Source organism: Dermacentor variabilis, chromosome 2 (assembly GCF_050947875.1).
Source record: "Dermacentor variabilis isolate Ectoservices chromosome 2, ASM5094787v1, whole genome shotgun sequence".
NCBI lineage: Eukaryota > Metazoa > Arthropoda > Arachnida > Ixodida > Ixodidae > Dermacentor > Dermacentor variabilis.
Genome location: NC_134569.1, coordinates 229,053,373 through 229,078,889, shown reverse-complemented (window position 1 = coordinate 229,078,889; position 25,517 = coordinate 229,053,373). Strand labels below are relative to the sequence as shown.

The 25,517-nt window shown below is 46.6% G+C and overlaps 1 protein-coding gene across 1 annotated transcript in view; it reads left to right on the top strand.

The window, feature by feature from the left end:
* LOC142570716 (ABC transporter G family member 23-like) overlaps positions 1-25,517 on the top strand; it is an 80,722-nt gene that overhangs the window by 6,488 nt on the left and 48,717 nt on the right. The gene's annotated exons all lie outside the window — the stretch shown is intronic.

Below are 25,517 nucleotides of genomic sequence, written 5' to 3'. Positions count from 1 at the left end.
CATCATCCTATGTGAAAACCGATTAAAAATATTCATTGACGAGGCAAGCCATTTCAGAGCGGTTCGTGAGTCTTATTTTCACTTGTCAGAAATTGAATGCCGGATTTGGGCCCTGAAATGTACTTCCAAAGTTTTCCCGGAGAAGATTTAATAAAATTGGTAAGTATTTTATTCATGTAACAACGTTTCGCTTTAATAATTTCCATTTTAAGTTCCTGTGAAGCGGAATGAATATACAGTGACGTGTTCTTGTAGAGAATTTTCTAGACCTCATCCGTTTCAGGAGACGCTTTTTATTAATTATTCTCCGTGTAATCCAAGGTTTTTTCCTGTTAACTTTCTTGGGGCGCTAGGGAACAAATAGTGCTATTGATTTCAATACCACACTTTTAAACTTCTCGCAAGCATCATTTCCTGACGTAGTATTTAGCGAAATAAAATGGCCGATATCATCATAACCTTCCTCTAAATAGTTCAATACTGCAACATCATCTGCTTTAGAAAAATCGGAGACTAGCAAAGCTTTATTCTTTTCTGCTCGGGTATATATGTGGTAGAGACATACGCGATCACCATCCACGTGCATCTAAAGCAGCGCACTCGAACAGGCTCCCTCTGAGTTATTCAGAACGAGATAAAGGAAATAAAGAAAAACACCGTGATCGAGCTGGTGTCTTATCTGCCACGTCCTGGCCGAAGTAACTCGTCGCGTTTGGTATTAGTTGAAAATCAAGCTGTGATAGCTGTTGTCTTAGCGTAGATAAAGTGCACGGATTTCTTTTTTTTTTCCCGCAATACCTATCACCGCAAAAGCGAATGTCAACGTCAGTGCAGAGGTTTAAAAGTGCATTGGTGTTTCGTCCAAGTCGCCGTGTATTTTTCTAATGAGCAGAAGGTCAACATGATCCTTGCCTTGGGATCTGCAAATGGAAACAAGAAGAACGCCGCAAATATATATATATCAGTCATGGAAGTGTGGCGTTGTGGGGGGAAGTGTGGCAGATGGCTGTGAACTCGGCTAGGGTAACCCTACAGGCGTACCGACAACCTTTCACAGTTTCAAATACATGCTCGTGATCTACAGGATTACAAACGGAGACCCGCGAAAACGAATATAAGTGCAAATATAAGAGAAATAACTGGGCGCAAACTGCGACATTTTTATTTTTTTACTTGATGAAAATCTATGTGTGAACTTTACAACTGTTGTCGTCACGTTATTTTTTTTCTTATTGTTTGCGTGCTACTGCAAACCTCATCCCCTTTTCCCTTCCTTTAGCGCTACAATTCTTTTAGGGGGGAGGGGGGGGGCTTTCACTATAAAGTCAGCGCGAGGCATGTCGGCAGAGTCAGTTTAAGTCCATTTAGTATATCTCAAATGCCTCAAAACATGCTTGTATTATCCGCGGTATACGGGTTCCACTGATCGCGGCAGGTGGCACGGCACAGTATTTCGCAATGGTTCTAACATCGTGGCTTCGGAGTCTCCCGTACGCAAGCGGCCATGAACGCGGCTAGATACACGATATATCTTCGGCGGAATTGAACAGCACTTAAGATAGTTGAAAAAAAAAGAAAATAAGAAAACAAAAAAAAAAAAAAGCTTTCAGCACTTACTGCGAATTCACTAGTTGCGCCTGGAGTGAGGTACACCAAACAGTTCACGGTCTCGGCTGTCTATCTCATGCATCGGAGAAGTCTTTCCGAACGAGACGGAACTGGTACTGATGCGCCGTGCAAGGCTTAGACACGCGCAGCCAAATAGTCAGGACCCTGTATTGCACAAAGCAGCCATAATTACTACCATAGGCGCCGTCTACGGGGTGCGTGTGTGGCAGGGGGGGGGAGGGTGGGGGGGGGGGGCGTTCGACAGACTCTTTTTGTCAATGGCGCGTGAAATGCACGTGTATGTTGCGGGAGACTAGTATTGCTTCTCTTTCTAGTAAGCAATGCTCACGACTCATGAAAAAACATTTCTAATAATTTATGGTATTTATTAGGGAGGGAAACATTGTCACTTGCATGTAAACGTCATTAATATATAGAGGGTATCGCAATTAACTATCATGCACCAAAATTAAATAAAGGCAATGTGTTAATCGAAGAAAACCTTGTGCATATTGTTTACAGTACAGCGGAGTAGCTGCCACTAATTTTTTCGTTATTGAGTTTTAATTAGTTAATGGTAATGAATTATGTACTATCCTGATTATCAAAATGTCAATGAGGCATTTGAAGGCAGAGCCAAGGGACATCTAACTGCGGCATTTTCAGCGACGTACTAATTGCATACTATTTTTTTTTCTGACTGAAATCAACCCCCGCGAAATATTAAAAAAAGATCACGTGACTGCGCATGCACGCGCATCTAAAGCAGCGCCCTCGAACAGGCTCCCTCTGAGTTATTCAGAACTAAATAAATGAAATAAAGAAAAAACATCGTGATCGACCTGGTGCCTTATCTGCCGCGCCCTGGCCGAACTAACACGTCGCGTTTGGTGTCAGCTGAAAATCAAGCTGTGATAGCTGTTGTCTTATCGTAGATAAAGTGCACGGATTTCTTTTTTTTCCCGCAATACCTATCACCACAAAAGCGAATTGTCAACGTCAGTGCAAAGGTTTAAAGGTGCGTTGTGTTTCGTCCAAGTCGCCATGTCTTTTTCTAATGAGCAGAAGGTCAACATGATCCTTACCTTCGGATCTGCAAATGGAAACAAGAAGAACGCCGCAAATATACATATCAGTCATGGAAGTGTAGCGGTATATACCAAACGCATCCGCTATCATCAGTAATTATGGAAACCTGAGACAAACCGGCAGCTTCAAGAAACAGCGGCGGAGGACTCCACCTTTGAGTCCTAGCCTATACGCATGGATGTTCTGGCAATTATGGCCTCAAACCCTCATGTTAGCGTGCGGGTCCTGGCCGCCCAGCCATCAGTTTCCTGGTCATCAGTTTGGAGGATCCTAAATGACGGCCTTTCACCCGTACCACCTGAGCCAGCACCAATGCATAAAAGACAGGGACCTGTAGAATCATCTAGATTTCTCGAATTGGGTCCTCACAAAAGCTGATAAGCCTAGAATCTTCTTGAGCGAGATCATGTGCACAGATGAAGCCGATTTTCGTAGAAATGCCCAGGTAAATTTGCAAAATGCACACTATTGGAGGGACTCCAATATACACTGGGTAAAGCGTAATCGGCGCCAGTACCAGTGGTCGCTCAATGTGTTGTTCGAAATTTTCGCCGCTCGTGTAATCAGTCCCATCCCCTTCGATCACACACTGACTGGACAGCGTTACCTGAACGAAATCCTTGAAGGAGTGGTGGATGAGTTTCTCAACGATGTCGCGCTGTCACGTCTTCCACTTTTGTGTATCAGCAAGATGGGGCACTAGCACACAGCAGCTGCCATGCACGAAACTGACTGGATCCGATTTTTCATGCGCAATAAATTGGAAGGCACGGGCCTGTAAATTGGCCGGCTAGGTCACAAGACCTTTCTCCGCTCGATTTCTTTCTTTCGGGTCATGAGAAAGATCGTGCTTACATGATAGAGACGGATGTCAGATTAGTTCGAGGCAAGGATAACGGATGTCTGCCGTAGAATTCCGCCGTCGGTCATCAAGAAAGCCACTGAAGATGTGAAAAAACGGACACAGTACTGAGTCGCTGCAAAGGGAGACCTATTCGAACACGTCCTCTAGGCAGCAGCTGGTGTTAAACGGAGCCTACCAATTCATAGATAACAAAGGCACACTGAAATCTAATGTTTCTTTTTTCTTTTGTGCAGACATCCAGATTGTCAATTCGGCTCATTTAGAAGTGGTATATTTACTTTCTTGAACGCATCGGTTTTGCATTGTCTTTACACGTTGGTCGCTTTCCGGTCTGTTTAATTCGCTTTTATTTTGTGTCACAAATCTGTTTTGGCAGCACGTACAGACTTTCATGAAAAATAAAACGGTCAATTTAATTTGGCTTTGGTCCGAAACAAATTTCTGGCGCGAAATATAACTTCGCGCGCACACTTTAGATGCGGTGCGAGCAATGCCGGGATTTTGAGACATTCTATGCTTATTTCATTGCTTTTCGCGTTTCGTCCGTGGTCAAAGCGGCACTTGAGCCGCTTTATTTAGGGGCCTTTTTTTATGTAAGTCGGCCTTGAGTGACACCGCATTTAGATGCCATTTTAGAGTGCCTACAAATGTCTTCTTGACACTATGAACATTAGGACAGTACTTCTAGAGTTAGATAATTCATTGGAATTACTGAATTAAATCTGAATAACGAAAGATTTACTGCCGTCTACTCCTCTGTTTCGGAAACAATATGCACTAGGGTTTCTTCGAGTAACGCAACTGCTCTATTTTTTAGTCTTGGTGCATGATAATTGTGGAACACTGTACAATTCACTCAGTAACTAAAATGAAACCAAGTTGAATTCACTCGAAATCTCATTCAACATCAGTCATGCGCAGCAGCGCTTACACTCGGACTCACAAAAAGAAGGGAGAGAGAGAGAGAGAGCTAGAGGCTGCAGTTTCGCCAGAAAGGCCAAGCAGTATTAGTGATAGCCAAGTAGGCGACAATTTCACGAAGGAAGATTACACTACCAACACACACACACACACACACACACACACACACACACACACCACACACACACACACACACACACACATATATATATATATATATATATATATATATATATATATATATATATATATATATATATTGTTACCACGTATCGACGATTCACTGGACAGGCTACGAAACGCACGTTACTTTTCGTCGATGGAATTGAAAAGCGGCTACTGGAAATTAGAAGTTGTTGAGACAGACCGTGAGAAGACCGCTTTTGACACTCCCGATGGACTTTATGAATTTCAGGTACTCCCCTTCGGTTTGTGTTCGGTGCCAGCAACGTTTCAACGACTAATGGACACAGTACTCTCAGGCCTCAAATGGAAAACCTGTCTGGTGTACCTCGACAACGTGATTGTTTTCTCCGTCACATTCGAGGAACCCTTACGGAGACTAAAGGCGGTCTTTGAAGCAATACGCTCATCTGGTCTAATTTTAAAACCTGAAAAGTGCCATTTTGGCTTTGAAGAACTTCAACTTCTCGGTCACGTTGTTAGTCGTGAAGGTTTCCGACATGACCCTGATAAAACCTCTGCCGTTGCTAATTTCCCAACGCCATCGGATAAAAAGGCCGTGCGACGTTTTCGGGGCCTTTGCGCCTACTACCGACGCTTTATTGCGGAATTTTCACGCATCGCATGGCCATTAACAGATCTCACCAGAGAAGATGTCCTCTTCGTGTGTGGCGAAGACCAGCAACGGGCATTTCACGACCTACGGCAACGGCTGCAGACGCCTCCCATGCTCGCACACTTTGATGACGACGCTCCTACGATTCTTCATACCGATGTGGCATTTTCCCCTCCTTTGAAAAGGAGGCATCATCCCTATGCACCAACGTCCGAAGGCTGTGCACAGACGGTGCAAAGTTGAGGTCCTGAGGAAAAGTATGGCTTCATACGAAGCACGTGCCCAACCTCAGTCAGATGCCGCCGGCGTTTGGAGCAGTTATGGCTGTGGGGGACAACTTCATAATTCACATCGCTGATGCGGCGCAGAACTGTATACAGGCCGAAGTATTTTCGCAGGAGCTTCTCAGACAGCCCCCGCCGACAAATCGGAGTCCAGACCCACACCTGGTCACCGACGTTGTATGTGACGGGTCTGTGCCGAATATTTTAGTGTCGGGCATCGTATTCCTGTTGTTCTTGAATTCGGAAACGCGCAAGCAGCCTGGCTTCCTCTGCGCATTGCGTAAATTCCTCGGCACTAGTCTCGTCGTCACCGCACTCGTGTGGCAGCATTGCGTCCAACATTGTTGTCATTTCCCGGCCGTAAACGAGGTTTAAAGGCGTCACGCGTGTTGTATCTTGGCGAGCCGTATTATACGCAAGTGTAACGTATGGTAAAACCTCGTCCCACTTCTTGTGGTCGACTTCGATGTACATACTCATCATGTCTGCCAGAGTCTTAGTCAAAGGTTCTGTCAGCCCATTGGTTTGGGAATGAGAAGCCGTGGCCTTTCGGTGGGTGGTACCACTTAATCGCAAAAGGGTGTCCAGAAGCGCAGCCGGGAACGCAGATCCTCTGTCTGTTATGACCACTGCGGGAGCGCCATGCCTTAGGACGACGAAATCGCGCTGCTTCGGATGCTGTTCCACGTTGGATAGCACCTGTTTCGGAGTATCGAGTAAGGTAATCTGTGACGACCATTATCCATGGATGACTAAGACTATATTAAGCGCCATTAAGGAAAGAGACACTTGGTATCAGAAGTGGAAACAGCAAAGACATAATATGTACTATTTACAGCAGTTTCGTAGCTCCCGCAATTTTGTCGTTGCAATCATTCGTAACAGGAAAAAAGAGTTTAACGCGCAACTGATCCGTAAGGCTCAGGGTAATTCTAGAAAGATGTGGGACATTATTAACAATGTAATTAGTGCACCTGTGAAAAGGCACATTGCTCCTGACCGAATTGACACCGAAAAAGTTGATGAGTTTAACACATACTTTACCAACGTTGGGCCAGTTCTAGCTGACTGTATAACTCATCAGACATGTGATGTTAATTACCCGTTATTATGCTGCACATTTTGCCTTAAACCAATAGAAGATACTCTAGTACAAGATATATTAACCGATATGAATGATAACAAGGCGGCTGGTGACGATGGCATTACTGTCAAAGTTTTAAAAGATAACGTTGACCTCCTCTGCCCTGTTCTTACAACCATATTCAATCTTAATATCGCACGCGGTACATACCCTGAAACTCTAAAGATTGCTAAAGTATCTCCTATACATAAATGTGGTGTTAATAATGACCCTGGAAGTTATCGACCAATTTCTGTTTTGAGTGCTATTAATACCGTGCTTGAGAAGGTTATTTCTATTCAATTGAAAGAGTACCTGAGCACAAACAACATTTTAAATGAATCTCAGCATGGCTTCAGAACCGGTCGCTCTACGTCCTCAGCAGTACTAGAGTTGTCGTAGCATATAAACGAAGCACTCCATAATAATGAATTAGCCTTAGTAATATTTCTAGACCTCAAGAAGGCTTTCGATACAGTTATTCATTCCATACTACTAAAGAAACTTGAATACTACGGTTTCAGTGCCAGTACTTTCAATTTATTTTCTAGTTACTTAACCAACCGACAGAAGTTTGTTAAAATTACTAATTTTACGTCTTCGTGTTCTTTTGTTAAAACTGGTGTGCCGCAGGGGTCAGTCCTAGGACCAATTTTATTTTCTTTGTATGTCAACGATTTTCCTTCAATTCTCACACCTGCCAAAGCTGTCATGTACGCGGACGATACTGCACTAGTGTTTACAGACAAAACACTTCACGAAGTAATACAGATTGCTAATAAAGAACTAATCTGTGTTTCATCATGGTTTGGAGCAAATAAACTTGCACTCAACAAAGCTAAAACTCACTACATGATTTTTCATTCTAGGCATAGTCATGTTAACAGTGTACCTCTGCAAATATATCTTGATAATAGCATTCTGGAGCAGGTGAACACAATTTAATATCTGGGCGTGACACTAGACAGTAGTTTAAACTGGAAACCACACATTGATAATGTATGTTCGAAGCTAGCGTCAGCGTGTTATGGGCTCTTAAAGGCGAGGGCATGCTTCGATATTTCGGTACTGAAAATAATCTACTTTTCTCTCTTTCATTGTCATTTAACATACTGTTGCGAATCATGGTCTTCCACATTTAAAACATATTTGGATCCAATTTTGCGCTTACAAAAGAGAGCGGTGCGGATAATGACGTTTTCTAGTCCATTCGAATCCAGTAGTAGTGAAAACTTTATTGAAAATGTCCGGCGATTTGGGCGGGGTGGGGCCATGAGCACCCCAGCCTAGGTGACGGCCTCGAGTCCTTGGACTCGGGCGGCTTCCTCGGCGTGCCGGACGACCCACAGTTGATCGGCGAGGTCGTGGCTGAGCAGGGCAGCAGTAATTTATTTTGCAGGTTGAAAATACTTCCCTTTACCCTATCCTCCGAAATGAAAGTTGCTATTTTAGTGAATAACATAATATGTCGCAATCACTCATTGTCGTTTAGTATATTTGTGATTCCTACACGAAATACTAGACAGGCCACTAACATAAATTTCAATTTACCAGTTACCCGAAACACATAGGGTCAAAGACTAATTCAGTATCATGGTACAAAGATATGGAACGCTTTACCAATAGAAGTTAAGAGTGCCAGTAACTTTTTATTTGCCATAAAAAGATTATATCTCTCAAGAATTAGTTAAGAATGTTACTTTGTCTTTGTGGTGATATTTTTCAGTAATACTATTCTATTGTTGCACTGATGTATGTTTTCTTTTTTCCCTCTTGTTTCTCATCGTGTACAATTATGTATAATCAATACGCATTTGTTCATCACTGTCCTGATCGCCGCAGCACAAACGCATGTATACCACATGGGCCCACACTAGCCTTGGCTATGGGCCCAACAGTTGTTTGCTTATGTTGATGTACAAATTTATGATGAAATAAATAATGTCTAATGTCTAATGTCTATTTCCGGCAGTAGACAGCGGAAACGGATCTAAAAGGTCCATGCCAATTTGTTCGAACGGCGCTTGCGGTATCTGTACAGGATGCAGCAGTCCAGCTGGCTTTCCGGGTAGGGCTTTGCGGCTCTGGCAATCCAGGCATGTCTGTAACGTTTCTTGATCGACGCAAGTCTTGCCAATAGTACTTTAGCCTAATTCTTGCCAATGTGCGGGTGTATCCCAAGTGACCAGCGGTCGGCTCGTTGTGACAGGCATGTAGGACTTCGTCGCGAAGAGATGCGGGAATGACGAGTAAGTAGCTGCTGCCACTAGGTCAAAAGTTCTTTTTATAGAGAACGTCGTGGCGCAAGAAAAACGAAGGCAGCCCTCTCGCGAATAGCCTCGGCACGCTGCTTGTTTTCCCCTCTAAGTAATTGAAAAGAGGAACCAGTTCTGCGTCCTCGGGTTGGTGGCGTTAAACGGCGACAGTATCTAGCACGCCTAGGAAAGCCGCGTCATCATCGTCGTGCACTGCAGTCTCAACAGGAGACCGAGATAGGCAGTCGGCGTCGGCGTGTCGTTTCTCCGATTTGTACACAACCGTGAAGTCGAACTCTTGGAGCCGAAGACTCCGGCGCGCAAGCCGACCAGCTGGATCTTTTAAATTAGTCAGCCAGCAAAGTGCATGATGATCACTGACAACGGTGAAACTCCGACCGTACAAATATGGCCGAAATTTCAGGAGGGCCCATACTATAGTCGGATACAACTTTAGAAAAAAAGGGGAAGCCCCGCCCAGATGACCGAAGCGCGACAGCCGATGGTCTCCGCGACTAAAATAGTCCCGCTCGAAAAATCGTGCTCCTGAAACGCGTAATTCTCGATATAAAGAAAGACTTTTGTATTTTGATGACTGGTTTAGTAGAGCTTTCATGTGCTACAGCACATGCCAGATAGCGACAGAAAAATAACACCGTGCCTTCTACAACGCTGCCCGTCGTCTGCTCTTTAGCTGCATTGTGTTTGGATCCGACTGCTGGTACGATCTGTTGGGAACTCGGCGCTGACGCCCGTGGTTGTACCTGGGTCGCAAGCCCCAAGGGTAGCGTTGGCCTGGCGGCCTGGGGTACAACTGGAAGCATCCGAAGGTCCCGGCAAAGCATGAGTCGACTGGTAACAACAAAACAACTTGTTTATTTTAACATCGCAAAGAGTTGGCGGTCAGGTTGACCGAAGTAGAGAGACGGGAGAGCACTTTACTCAGCAGAAGAAATCGGAGCCCTCCTTTTGGCGTCCGGGGGCAGCTGTTTTTATACTCTCGCAGTTGAGGGCAAGAAGGAACCCCTCAAAAGACGAGCACGTGAATGTACAATGGGCTAATGGTGACGCACACTGTCGTAGCGATGCCGTAGCACCATGTCGAGCACGATCTCGTAGCACCCTGTCGTGGCGCTGCCGGTCGGACACAATGACTGTAATGAGAAGATGGTCCCTGCTTTGGCATCGCCTGTTTCGGGCATAATGACTGGAACGAGATCCCTGCTTTGGCATCGCCTGTTTCGGGCCCAATAACTGGAATGAGATCCCTGCTTTGGCATCGCCTGTTTCGGGCACAATGACTGGAACGAGATCCCTGCTTTGGCATCGCCTGTTTCGGGCCCAATAACTGGAATGAGATCCCTGCTTTGGCATCGCCTGTTTCGGGCACAATGACTGGAATGCGAGGATGATCCCTAGGCGGTCGCATCGCCGCAGTCGCGCCTGGAAACACCTGGCGATGAGTGTTGCGGCGACGACGATCGGGCCAAAATGTCCGCCGCCCCGCCGCAGTCGCGCCGGCAAAACCACGTGTCGCAGGCGAAACGCAACAATTGCAAGTGACAAAAGCCGAATGAGCAGCTCTGCATGGCTTTTGCGCTTGTTTACATGTACACGGCGTATCTACTAATCGTTTTTCAAGCTTAAAATGAATCAGTTGCTATTGAAAAAGTACCTATATAAAACAATGCATTTATCGCAACCATTACAAACCTGGGGCGAGAATACGGTCGAGGCAGGAAGGTACTAAAATGCTTCATTCACCGTTTTAAATAAATACTCTTGGTTTTAAATAGCATAAAATTAATATTTTTTGGTTTTGTGTTTTCACAATTTCACAGCACGCATTCTACAGCTTGCGTGTGTGGTGAGCACTGGTGGACAGCAATCAATCGACGGTGCTACACAACGCTCGAACATTGTGGCTAGAGGCTCGGCTATCTCACTGCTGACAATGACCGTTCACGCTGACTTGACGGCGACAAATCTTTGCGTTGAAAGCTTCTTCTGCAAATATTTTCTGTTGAGACACTGGTGGGTTTGTTTCATGTGCGCACATTTTTCTGATTTCTCCTGAGAATGGTTCTGCTCCATCACCTCACCTCGTCCGACGAAAAACACAGCGACACAGTACACGAACACACCCGCCGCTAACAGTAGGCACCAGTCTTTGGAATACTTTTCTCCTCGTAACTTCACTCGGGAGCGAAATAAGACAACATGGAACAAACACGCAGGATGTGTGTTCGTAGCGGTCGCCGCGGGATACTGTTTTCAGGCAAAGCGTAGCGCAGCGCCAGCGATGCTCGCTGCAATGTTCCTTCACCGGATCACGGCTCAGAATAAACGCACGCTGCAAAAATGCCGCATCGTAAGCCCGCAGTAATATTTTTTCCGGCATCATAGACCATCACAAACAGTTCGAGGGGCTGAAGCACACAGCTGACGCGACTTCGCCCAGTTCGAAGCGCGGGCGGCCATCTTCTCCGTCGGCGGAGTCACCGGCCGTCCGGCTCACGACGTTAGTCCAGAGTGCACGCCCATTGGTGGATGCTCGTGTGCCTCCGCCTCGTTGGAGTATACGCCCCCTTTTTTTCTAAAGTTGTATCCGACTATAGTGTGAGGCATTCTTTTTCTTAAGTGAAATAGTTAGCCTCCGTCCTTGATAGCGTCCTGCTGGCGTAAGCAATCACTCTTTCGGTGCCGTTCTGCCGCTGTACAAGCACTGCGCCAAGGCCGGCATTACTATATGCTCGCCGCGGGTATGTTCCAGGCGATGAAAACGACGCTGAAGTAGCGCGCGAGTAGAAAAACAGAGACGACAACGACGTAGCGTTGACTGCGCTGATAAATTGATTTTACTTAAAGAAGGGAATTGCGCTAAAAAAAGACACGGACGAGTAAGAACATGGACGGGCGCAAACCACGCCCGTCCATGTTCTTACTCGTCCGAGTCTTTTTTTAGCGCAATTCCCTTCTTTAAGTATGTACGACCGACTCGCCCAACAACGTGCTCTCCTGAAAGTGTTTTTACGCGTCCTCGACACCGACTTTCCCGTCTCCTACTTAGGCTGCGACAATATATATATATATATATATATATATATATATATATATATATATATATATATATATATATATATATATGTAGAGAGAGAGAGAGAGAGAGAGAGAGAGAGAGAGTTGGGAAAGCTGGTCCCCCCCCCAAAACAAATGAAAACTCTCCACCTATGATTGCGCCAACAACTATAGGCCGTATTTATGGTCATTATATCGTTATTGTTTCCTTCGTTATTGTTTTAAATGTGGACCCTCAAGCTGTTTCAAAGCGGATTTATTGCGAAAATCATTCAACGGGTGCTCGAGGAGCATTCACGGCGTTGTCGTGCTGTTCCGCTCGAGGAGGCTTAAAACAAAATTACTGGAGTGGCAGCGCTCACAGTTTCTTACCAGCAGAGGTGAAGCCAGAGTGCTTGCCTATACTTCATCTCTAAACGTATTGTCAAATTTTATGGCATAATATGATAGCAGTACGAAGCCAAAGATAATATTCTAGCCCAGAACCATGAGCGTTTATTTTCAATTTGGCCTGCAATAACCTGCAGTTTGGCCTGCAGTTATTGGCAATTTGGCCAGCAATAACTGAGTACCTCTTCCTGTTCGCGATCATTCTCTGTCAAAAAGGACCGCGACAGCTGCAGTCTGCTCGCAGCTCAACTGCTTTTACTCAGTTATTATAACTGCTAGGCCAAATTTAAAATAAGGGCTCGCTGTTTTTGGCTAGAATATTGCATTTGGCTTCGTACTGATATCATATTATGCCATAACAGTTGACAATACGTTTAGGCATCCCTCTCAAAACAGGGACGAAAATAAAGACGTCGAGCAATTTGTGCGGCAAATTTAACCGTCTTAAATCTGGCCGGAGTGGGGAAAGAGCTTCGTCCATTCTCCGCTGTCTGCTAATGTTTTTTTCGTGCCTACGGTAAGAAGGCAGATACCTCCTTGGTCCCGCTGACGCTGCACACGCGGCTCCGTCGGTGTCAGAATCTGCAGCCGCGACGTGGGGTGCGTGCGGCTGCATCAACGACGCAGCGGAGTCGACCTACCTCCAACGCAACGCTCAATGGCCTCAGTGCTGGAGCGAGGGCAACGTTCTGCTGGATGGATGGATGTTATGAGCGTCCCCTTTGGAACGGGGCGGTAGGTTGCGCCACCAAGCTCTTGCTACTATGGACAAGAACGGCACCGAGAGCGGCGCTGCTGCGCCGGCGTTGAGAGCGCCGCATGCGAAGCAAAATTCTAATAGCGGGTGGTACCCCTCTCCCATCTCTCGTTCGCACCGCCTTGACTGCCTCCTGCACTGCGCGTGTTTGGGCACGTTTCGTGCCGCGCGCGGTGTGTGCCTACGTGGGTGCGCGTGGACATTTCATTCGAAGGGCGATTTACAGTCTGTTTCACATTTAGTGAACTCGGAGCGCGTTGCATCGCGATGCGGCGAGCGCTTGAGTCAGGCGGCGGCAGCAGCTCGCGCAGCTGCTCGAGGGGCGGGGTCTTGAACGGCGTCGTCTGCTACGGCGGCGCGCGCTGGCCGCATTGTCGGGAAGCGTTCTACTGTCAGTTGCAGGGCGCCGATCTCATGGTTACTGCGTGAAATGAGCCGGTATTCTTTACTAAGCGTTGTGCGACGCCCACTGATACGCCTCGAAGATAAGTTCATCGCTGAAAGGTGCAGGGCAGTCATAGACGACGTACTGATTCCATACACTCTTGACGGCCCGTTTATGGAAGGCGACTGTATATTCTAACGCGATAGGTCGCCGATCCACACTGCTCCTGTTGTGCAAGAACTGCCGGAAGAACGCGCAGTCACTCTCTTGTAGTGGCCGCCTGAATCCCCGCGCGCCAACATCATTTAAAATGTCTGGGGCTCGTTGAAAGTATCATTGGCGCAACATCCCCTCTATCAGTCGCCGCCGAGGATAGGCTTCGATCCACCATTGTCAGCGACTGAGACGTGTTGCGAATGAAGACATCCCTGATCAAGTCATTCTACACTTCACTGCCTTCCAGGATGAGCGCTGTCATCGCTGCCGCTGGGAACATGACGAGATACTAACTATGGTTCCGAGCGTGACGTGTCCGATTCACCGCCGGCGGGCAGGGTCTGCCTGGTATAGTGAATGATTGTCGAGAAAAATCACTTCCGGCTCATTGTCTTAACCTAAAACGTTCCTTTAATCGTATCCATTTGTTTCATCGTGTTCGACCCCCATAGTTATCATTGTTGAGGGCTTTGTTTTGCTTTCGAGTCAAACAAAGACTGAGCACGTTGCGCGCACATCTTGGTGCGTCTTGTCACTGCTTATTACGGTAGCACACAGAGTGAAGAAATATACGTGCACGCGCTCAGTACCCCGGCCTTTCGAAAGAACAAACGAAGCATGCTGTCAAAAGAAGTTTGTGGAACTCCATTATCGCCAATGAAGGCTCGGAGTTTGGCTTCGCACAACGTTTAGTAAAGAATATAAGCTCAGCTCCCGCAGTACCGATGAAATCGGTGCACTGCCCCTGACAGTAGCCCGCTTCCCGACAATGCGGCCAGCGCGCGCCGCCGTAGCAGACGACGCAGATCACGACTCCGCCCCTCGAGCGTCTGCGCCTGCTCGAGCTGCTGCCACCGCACGACTCCATTGCTTGCCGCATCGCGATGTAATACGTTCCGAGTTTTCCCCTAAGTGTGAAACAGACTGTACACGCTTCTATTTGCCTTTAAGAAGATCGGTACGATTGACAATTATTTTTATGGCTGCGAAAGGGCAGCGTCTGTTTAACCGTGTAAGTGACGCTGAGCAGGTAATTGTAAACGACATCGTATGTGCCGCTGGAAAAATCGTCAGCACATACGATGCGGCACACACGAGCTAAAGTCATTTTTGCAGTGTCTCACAATGTTTGCTACAAATCCGTGTTGTCTCTGATGGCGACAACGGACTTCCATCGACACTGTGCGGAAATAAAAAATATATCGCTGCATAGCACAAGTACGACATGCGCACACAACTTTAACTAGTATGTCCCCTACAATATGGAATAGAGGCAGCAATGTAGACAGCTTGGCCATTTTTTAACAGTGCCCAAGAGACGGAAGTTGAAAGTATTAGTAATCATTCCTGCTTCAGGAATGCCGCCGCGACCAAGACGCGGGCGTGTATCGTCCAGTAAGTCGATCGAGCGATGCAGTGGTGAAGCGGGAATGAACTCCGGTCATGTTCAATGCATCGTGCATGTATTCAATTTCTCGGCACGCGTGAACTTCGGCCACTGCTAGCGCATACAACAGAAGTGGTTTCCATTTTTTGGCAGCGCACACACAAACGAAACACGAGAAAGAAGACAGGACAAGCGCTCGTCGAACAACTCAAAGTTTTTATATGAATAAAAGAATTATGTACCGAGTAATTATTAAATTCATGTGGGTTACATATAAAAACCGTCATACACTCAGGAGTGATTAATGAACGCGCTCGCTTCGTTTGCCAGTTGTTTACTTAACTCGGCGCACCGCAGTAATCCATGTCTGTCGTCTGCTTTTTTCGTACCATTTTCTTGTGAATCGGCAGAATTTCACTGGTGGCATCAACCCTTTCGTGTTTACATTGCTGTCGTGACAGTAAACAACGCAATAATAATTTCCGGTCATCCGAAGAGGCGCCGTCGCAAACAAGAGACGTGTCGCGCGCAGCGCGAACTGAACGCGGGCACGACCGCTAGGGGAAGCGGCGGCGGAAACCTACACCCGTTGGAGATGAAATCGTTCCGCCAGGGGAGAAACGAGCGCTGGCGTCTAGGATGAAACTTGGCGTGCGGTCGTCCATACTGCCTAATGTCCTACCTAGGTTACACAATAAAAAAAAAACCTATAAACTACCGCGCCCAAATTTTCTGATCCGCTATTGCGAACTGTGCTTTTGTACGTCTCCGTCTTTTGTAGTCTCCCTACTTTTCTTCCACCAATCCTCCAATCGCCTCTTACTAATGTCTGTTGCGGACATGTTTGCTTTACCACTGCTCCCGCTGAACCCAAGGGCTTCAAGGAGGCCAGTGGTGCCTAAATCGACCGCTGGGTAAACGTCTTCACGTTCTAATAAAACATGCTCCGTCGTTTCTCTAGCTTTACCGCAGCAAGCACATCTGCGACATCTGCCGCACGCGTCACCTAGGAAGTTCCTGTAGCCACGGCAGGACTCGACTCACTTAGAGTTACTGTAACAATAACTACAGTAACTCTAGACTCACTCGCTCCTCCGCGCTCCCTTACGGCCTTTGAAATAAGTGCTGCCGCCTGCCGCCGCAGCTATGTGGTGGCGCTGTCAGCTCGCCTTTGCTAGAATCACTGGATAAAATTTCAGAGTACCGCATTCGTTTTCCCCGCGCTGCCGACGTGTTCATTGGCCCAACCGTACCACGTGACTTTGGGGTGCCATATACCTTCCAAGCGCCGGGCGCGCCGGCTGAGTTATAGCGCAGGCAGCGCAGGTTCCCTACGTTTTTTTATGTTCCAGTTGTCGCGCTCGCGTTTGACTGCAAGGAAATCATGCCTGGCTGCTGCGCCTTCGGATGCACCAGCCAAGCATTAGTCTGGAAAGACTTTCCCCTAGATTCCGACCAGGCAAAATGACTGAGAGCCTCGTTCTGCGTGGTTACACAGAATCGGCCGGGAGAACTTCAAGCCTACAAAAAACACGCGCGTGTGCGAGGTATCAGTACACCTTGCTCGTGCTTTTCGGCACTGTTTGAGAAGATATTTAAGCGAAGTGCACGCGGTGTTAGCGATGCTACGAAAATAGGAGTTCAATGCGGGGATCGTTCGCGTCTTGCACGCTTGACGCGGGTATACGTGTACACGTTTGTTGCTCAACACACGCGGTTATTCCCTGCTCGTGGCACGCGAATGCACACTTGTCGCGCGAGAATTCCGCGTCCTCACGTGCACCAGGTACTCGCATGATTTCTCCGCGCACGTGAGCGCGCTCTCGCCTCCAGTCGCTCGACCCATATGGCACTTGTCTTTCGCAGACCGTAACGATCGCAGTCAATAAAAACATGGTCAATACGAGGCCCATGATGCTTCCTTTTTTCCACTTATCCTTTGCTCATTTATACATACGCATTTCGAGCTTGAAACCAATAGCCAGGCGATATTCACAACACATGCTTGTAACACAACACAACTTGTAAGCCGAGCACATGCAATGAACTGAAGTCAGCCTACATTTTGTGTTTTATGTTGAAATGCTACGGTGCATACCCAAATAATGTTGTGCTTGATGCATAACAAGAAATATAAAACAACAGAACACCCTGTAGCTTTAGTTTCACGCTGTCACTATGCATGTTACATAAAGCGCTCTAAAAGCACCAGAATTTTATACATCCCACCTATGTAACTTAGAAAAAAAAGTACTGCGTCACCAGCGGGAGTTCCTGCTTTTTTTTACACAGGCAGCAAATCTTGGCAGTCTAATAAAACAGTCATAAATAAGTTGAGAAGAGTAGCCGCCCATAGGGGGGGGGGGGCGGCACGCACTAGACAGCCGCGTTCATAAGTCGCAATGTAGCAAACTCTCGCTCATTATCAATGTACAGAAGTACATATACGTAGCTGTAATCACACGCAAATGTCTCATATTGGCCTTCCGCAGTATTTAGTGCGCAAAATGGTCATCGAAGTTGGTTTTTACGCCTGATGTGCACAGATCGTCTTACGCGATCACGGCCAAACACCGGTGCGCACACGGAAGTCGCAGTGTGTCGTGCGTATACGGCGGACGAAGTCGCCCGGCTGAATCGAGAACGTGCGATATCTGTTTACAAACTGAATTAAATGTATCCGATTTAGCTTGTGAAATTACACAATGAACGTACGTGCCTGTGACACCGTCAGGTGTTAGTTTCGTCCTACTTGGAAACATTCAATAGAAGCCGATGGGGCGGTCCACGATGTTCATGCCCAAAAGCACAAGCAGACCCTCATTCCGGCTCGAAGTGACGAAATGTTTCCTTCATAGCCCGCTACGCGGAAGGAAAAAAAAAAACGCGTGCATAAGCTCCCGATAGCAGCGCTAAGCTGCTGCCCACAATCGTAGCACAGTTCCAGCAGTAAACACGATAGGCGTGCAAAGCAACCACCTGCGGCATTACCTCGCACAAAATACCATTTTATTTTCGTTCTTAGCAACCATTATCTTCGGGCACAAAGTAGTTGTACTTCAGTAAATACTCAATCCGATGTGTCACCGAATATAAAGCTCTTCCAACACGGCGGCCTTCCCGCGACGCAGTCAGCTTGGAAGGTATATGGCGGTGGCCGCTCAGTGTTGCCAGTCAAATCCCGACCTTTGCGGTACTCTGAAATTTCTTCTACTGACTCTAGCCTTTGCCGCCTTCACATAGCGCATTCACAGATGCGCTCCGGCAGGCAGCATACGAGTAACATCTGCATAACGTCGGCTGCCGGACGCAACTTATCTCGAGTGTTTAGGCTTACTCATTATTTTCAGTGCCAATAGTCAACGTCATAGCTTGATATGTGAATGAAACGGCTTACGGCTTCTGATTGAAGCCGTGAGCCTGTAGCAGACGACGCTGGAAAGATTACAGGAGAAGGTTGAGCCAACACCCACAACTAATGAATATACATGTCATTACTTAGGGCAAATGATTAATTCAGTACGAGAACTTCAATTATAAGAGAGGTACGGATACTGCGAGGCTACAACTAAAATAAAAATTTTACATGTACAAAGTATTTATTTACTGATCAATACAGTGCACTCTTGTATATGTACATTTGGTGCCAACAACCTTCACATCATGTACATTAAAGGATAAAATATTTTCTTGATGGCTTATGTACGTAAGCAATTGGTTTCTCATTTTTTCCGTTATGATATCATTGTGTAATTTACTAGAAGTAGTCGGACAAACTTGTCAGCAATCACGCCAGCTGTGCGCCTCGTGTGACCAATGCCGACATCTTCTGGGCACTTAAAGATGGGCGATTGTTCAAGGTATGGAGTAACCAGAAGTTGCAGCACTTCGTGCACTTTCGTTCGCGGAAGGTGCTTCGCCCCCGTTTCGAAGAAAGTCGCAATTTTGCCCAAAAGCGCCAAGAACATGCGATTTGGATAGTGCAGTCCACTTTCTTCCTGCTCGTGCAATAGGGTGAGCAAAGGATCCCCTTCTTTGTAGGCAACCTGAGCCCGTTATTGTTGTTTGTGTTGAAGCACTTCGTCTCTCCTCGGTTGCCTCGTCCCGGGCTCCAAAATCTTCACGAGCAGGCAACGGTGACTGTGCTTTTCGCTTTGATGAATTTCCAGTAGCTCGGGGGTCACAACATGCAATGTCCTTACGCAGTCTCTTTGTAGCTGGCACCATGTAGAACAAATGGAGTTCGAAAATGGTCGGTACAGCTCCCGCAAGGAACTTCCGTATTCGGCATCCGGGAACATAATCGCTTTCATTGAAGTGTTTGCTACACACTACGGTTGATGCGGACTTGTCGTTAATGACGATATTTTAAAGGGAAATGTTTTTTTTTTTCGACACTTAGAGCACAGTTCCTCATCGCTAGGAAATTCACGAAAGGAAACGCCGGGCGTCTTCCGGTCCCTGCTGATATTTGCAAAATGGCACGCAACAGTACACCATGGCTACAGTGATAGCGTTTGAGGCAGTAGGAAGAAAACGCTTTCACGCTTACAAGGATCTCACGGAGAAAGCTAACAAATTCAGCTGAAAAATCTGACACATAATAGGAAGCACGTGAGGGATCGGCGGCGTAGGCAACGCAGCTTCAGACGCCGCCGTCAAGCACAGAAGTGGTGAGGTAACTGCGCCAACAAAATCAGACCAGGGTTGCAGGGAGGAAGCCAACACTCATATCGTGGGCATCAGCCGACAAGTCTGACGAACGCTGTATGCAGAAGAAAGTCACTAATCGGGGCAGGAGCTACTATAGAAAATGATGTATGGAACCCAGTGGCGTAGCTAAGTCGTCTGGCACTCGGGGCCCGTAGGTCTTCTGTCACGCCCCTCCCCCCCCCCCCCTACCGGGTGTAGCCGCCGGAAAGAGGGGTGCCTTCAGACGTATATGACACCCCCCCCCCCCCGCCCCCACTGGCCCCTTGCACCCGGGGCCCCCGGCCCCCCGGCCCCCCCTGTTGCTACGCCACTGATGGAACCACCACGCGTGCCTTCGCGCCGCGGACACGGTGAGGTGGTAGCGACCTCGTGCGGCGAGCCACCGAGCTACTCGTCAAGAAAATATTCCGTGTACTCCCGTTACTCCTGTCGCGTTGCGAAGGCCGTAGGGAGTGCGGAGGAGAGAGTCGAGTCCGGCCGTGCTGTAGCAGACGGCGGCCACGATAAACCGCGGCGCCGCGGCATTCGTGAGGCGAAAAATATCTGCACACGCGCGGAAATAAAACCTACTGGAGCCCGACTGTAATGAAACACGAAAAAAGGGCCAGAACTGCTAAATCTAGTCCTTTAATTTCAAATGAGCGCTGAAAGAAAAACGCTCAAGAAAGTGGAATGAGGGCTTGATCGCCTCGATTCCGCATGTTTACATTTCGTTCGTTTGCGTTCAGTCACCGCGCGAGCCTTGTTGATTGCTAGTGCTTAATCCGTTTGCTCTGTTAATTCTTTTGCTTGCAAGCGTGCTGCGTAGACATGGTGGTTACATTGAACGAGAAATTCGTGTAAAATGGAAGGCTGACAGTCGCTTGGACCGAAAAACTTTCGACATAACGTCGCTGAAACGTGCGACCCTCACGGCAACTAAACAACATCCTTTGTATGTGGAAACGAGTGCTCCAACAATCTTCTTGCCGCTGAGTGTGTCTTTCGTGTAGCGATTACACGAACGACTGTTGTGTTTTGTGGTTCAGTGCTACGAGTCAGAGCAACTGTCGTGACATTCTAAATTAAGCGGCGGTATGGATCGTGTCGGCGAGTCTCCTCGACCGTGTTCGGGCTTCCAGGGCGGTCTAATATTGCGGCACACCAACATCGAGCGTAGTGTGTGCGCATGTGTGAATGCGGTTGACTCTTTTCGTGAACCGTGCGACGTCGCCCCGTAAGCTTCAATCATGACGCGCATTGTTGTGTTTATGCCTTTTCGCCTCCGTGCACCGCTAAAGCCCCTTAAGAATTAGAGTGACCTTATATGAAATGCACGAGCATTGGCCCAGCTATTACTGCACTGTGTTTTGCTGGCGATCCGTGTATTGCTTCTGGCGTTTTTCTTATGTTAATTTGCAGGTGTGTGTTTTTCATAAATAAAATGGCATCGCCGATTACTGAAACATCATCCAGTGTAAGGGAAACTTGGAAGGAACGAGCTCGCAGGTGTATGTAGTCTACTTTGATGTATTGTATTATACTTTATTATTTGATGGCCAGTAGCAGTGGCTATGCAGTATTTGTTTTTAAAAGCAGAGTAATGCGGGCACTCAGGAATACATTTTTTTTTACACATGCAATGCACAAAATACGATTAGGATATGCAGAGTTGGAAATGACTTTTTGGACATATTCTAAAGCGCAGTTAACAACGCACAGGAAAGTGTAAAAGTAGAATTCGCTGCTGAAATTCTTGATTTTTTATCGGACATAACGCAATGCGGATATTTGTCAGCGAGTTAATGCGCTTCTGCCCCGCCATTTACTTGCATGCGAGGTCATACTGCCCTTGCTAAATCAACGGGCTCATAATGCACCAAAATCAATAATCTCCTCAAATTTCGGCCGTCAATATTCATGCGCGCGAATTAAATACTATCGCCACTCTGCACACAGACGTGTATACTTTCTCACGCACCTTCGTATCGCTCTACGTTACTTTCCTCGCATAGTCGTGCAGTTACCGGTGGTTCAGTCTCTCCGCAATTTACGCAATGTCCGTTCATGTAAGATCGTCAGGGAAGCCTTTCGGTGCATCGGTAACTACAATATGCGGAAGTATATCGGGGGCGCAAACATGCGACGTGCATTATCAGCCTAGGTGTGTGTATGTACTGTAAGCTATTTTGCTTATATCGGTTTTATTTCAACGAAGAGAACCGGCGTCTCTGTATTACCAGCATGAAATGGTAAATCTGCTCACTATCTGATCGCTTGGCGTAGGGAATAAAACATAAGAGCGCATGCTCGTGTACGGCCAACCCAAGGCAACCACGAAACGTCTAAGCAGCTGGCGCTATCAAATATTTGTGATACACCGGCATCGTTCTCACGCGTTTCAAGTCTAGTAGGCTCGAAATCACTACATGTCTACGCTAGCCTCCTGCATGAGGCCGATGGCGCTGCTCAACACAGCGATCACTGCGGTTGGTGAACCAGCATGATGCATATATAAGCTATGTGCTTCGGCATTCCCTCTTTGCCCTGTAAAGCCATAATATCCGAGATGGATCGCATAGAAAGAACACGATGACTTTTTTTGAGGACGATATTTCCGTAATACGTGTGAGTGCGTCGTCGAAAACGGAACGCACACAACCGAAAAAGAAAAACAACAAAAAATCGGTTATTATTCTCTTTCTCGAAAAAGAAAGAGAAAACGAGCTAACGCCGTAGTACGCTCTCGCATAGTCACGCCACACAACGTTTATAGATCTATCAACGTTGATGCCGCATGCTTGGACCATGCGCTATAAAGAACAATGATATCTGTAATCCAGCACCTACCACTGCTTAGGATACTCGCGCAGTTCGTGAACAGTCGCTTTGCTGGAGAAGTATAATTCACACTTTAAGGTGTGCTGTTATTACTAACCAAAACTATTTTATTCACGGGAGGAAACCTCATCCACCGAACCAAGTAGTCACACAATGTAATCGGCAGTTAACAGTTTGAACGCTTGTCAAAGTATAACAGCACAGCCCCTATCGTAGCAGAACGGTATACCCACGCTGTTACCATCTTCGCGTATGTTTCGTTGCTCCTAAACAGCAACTTAGAACTATAGGAGGATAATACTGCAGTAAGGTCACGTTAGTGAATGGAGCTTTCATAAATACACAATTGATCCGCGTGTCTGATTGTGTATATATATATATATATATATATATATATATATATATATATATATATATATATATATATATATATATATATATATATATATATATATGCTCAAACATACGCGCGCACATCGCGCTGCGTGCTCCGTCCGCTTCAACGCCAGTAGAAAGTCCAGTCATGCCGACTTAAACCACTTCAGTACGTCTCACAGAACCGTTTACCTCGTAGAAGACGCCGGGTCACAGTAAATAGACCGCACGAGCGCGAGAACAAACGCTAGAAACTACCGCCGAGCGTATACCTGCCATGCAAGATGGAGCGCTCGCACAAGCCGGCATGCCGACTGCCCATAGATGGCGCCACTGCGTAGCAATATGGTGCCATATTGAGTGAGCAACGACTACCGGTGAGCAACGACTACCGGGTTTAATGTATGCGGACGATATTGCACTGTTAGCAGATAGCCAGGAAGATTTGCAAACTCTGGTAAATTACTGTGGAGACGAAGGAGACAGTCTAGGTTTCAGTTTTAGTGCAACAAAGTCCGGTGGGATGTTTTTCAACGATACAACTGATAAGGAGCTTACTATACAAGGCCATGAAATACCCCAAGTGGTCGAATAGAAATATCTCGGGGTAGGGATAAACAAAGGGCAGAGGTACACGGAAAAGCAAGAACAATTTTTCATAGCAAAGGGGCGAAGAGATGCCGGGATAATGAAACATAGGGCATTGTGGGGGTACAACAGGTATGGGGTACTGAGAGGTATTTGGAAGGGAGTAATGGTGCCGGGGCTTAATTTCGGGAATGCAGTCCTGTGCTTAAGGGCAGAAGTTCAGTCGAGACTAGAAGTGAATTAGAGAGCTGTTGGAAAATTAGCACTAGGTGCCCACGGGAAAACCACTAACGTAGCAGTACAGGGGTTTATGGGCTGGGCATCGTTCGAAGCACGGGAAGCTCAGAGTAAAATCCTATACGAAAAACGCCTGAGGAAACTGGACGATAACAGGTGGGTAGCTAAGGTATTTAAATACCTATAGAGAAAGCGCGTTGACTCACAATGGCGGAAAAGAACTAGGAAGATAACTAGTAAGTATGCCAGACACGAGGACGGAGAAAGACAGAGCATTAAACGACAGGTTAAAAACGCGGAAGGTAAAAATTGGATAACTTCAATGGAAAAGAAGCATAGTGTTGAACTGTATCGAGACTGGAAACAGCAGATCAGGAAGGAAGCGTTTTATGATAACTCAAGAGGCAGTGCCCTTCTCTTTGAAGCAAGGTCAGGATAGAACGCGGAGCTATAAAAATTAATTTAACGAAGAAAAAAAACACATGTGCTGTGTGTGGAAAATCTGTAGAAACAATAGAACACCTCATACTAAAATGTGATGGTATCCATCCCGATGTCGATATGGGTACAGTCACGCTTCCTGAGGTCCTAGGTTTCAGAGATAATAACAGTCATACAAAAAAAGATGTGGTGGAAATTAGCAAAAAGTGATTGGAGGATTGGTGGCTCGAAAGCAGAGAGGTGACATAAGGTTGAATGTGTAGAAAGACGTATTTAAAGAAAATGGCGAATTTTAATAAATTCCAACACATTAACAAAAACGAAAAGCTGAGCATGGTGGCAACTGCCATCGCCCCGTTTAAAAGGGGACGCTCCCACCTTCCATCCGTCCATCCATCCACGGTGACGCCCATGAAACAACGGTCTATAGCACCCATGCGCTTGTGCATGACTCGCGTTCAGTGAAATGTCACTGTAACCTTTTTCCTTGACGGACGGTTATAAACGCTCACCGGCACTCTAATTCGGATAAAACAGGGTATAAAGATATACAGTTTTTGACACAATTGCGAAAACAACAGTTTTATCGTTACGTTCACCGTCTTTAACAAGATCAGAAGCGCACAGAATGAATCTTTTAACCCGGGTGGACTTAATAAGCGCAGATTTTAATTCTTCAAAGGTTAAGTGGGTTGGTATTATGTGAGCAATTCAGCTAGATTATGTGAAATTAGTCAAGGTTCTTTGTTGTGCGGTAGGTTCTGTCTAAAAGGTTGCGTTTGTCTTTGTGGCTTGTAACAGTGATCAGATGCGCGAGATTTGGTCCGTTAATGCTCAAACAGTTATATAACAATATTTGCTAAAAAACGAGAAATAGATTATACTAAACATAAAACCATCTATTTCGATGTGGCTCAAAGGACAAAATGTGGTTTGCTTTAAAGGGTCCCCCGTTTTCGTTCGTTAATTCGTTGCCATGATTACGTGAACTGGCACCTAACAGAGGTGTCGAACGGTGAGAAGGCATCGGCTTAAGACCGAACTTTTTGTCAAGGACATAGCATCGTTCCTGGTTCGTCTGTAAATTGTGGGCGTCCAGGGAATTGTTCGGCGCGAGAACCTTTGCCCGCACTGCCGGGAAAGAAGCAAAAGATGGTCGTGACCACCTGCAACAGTAGTGGTCAGC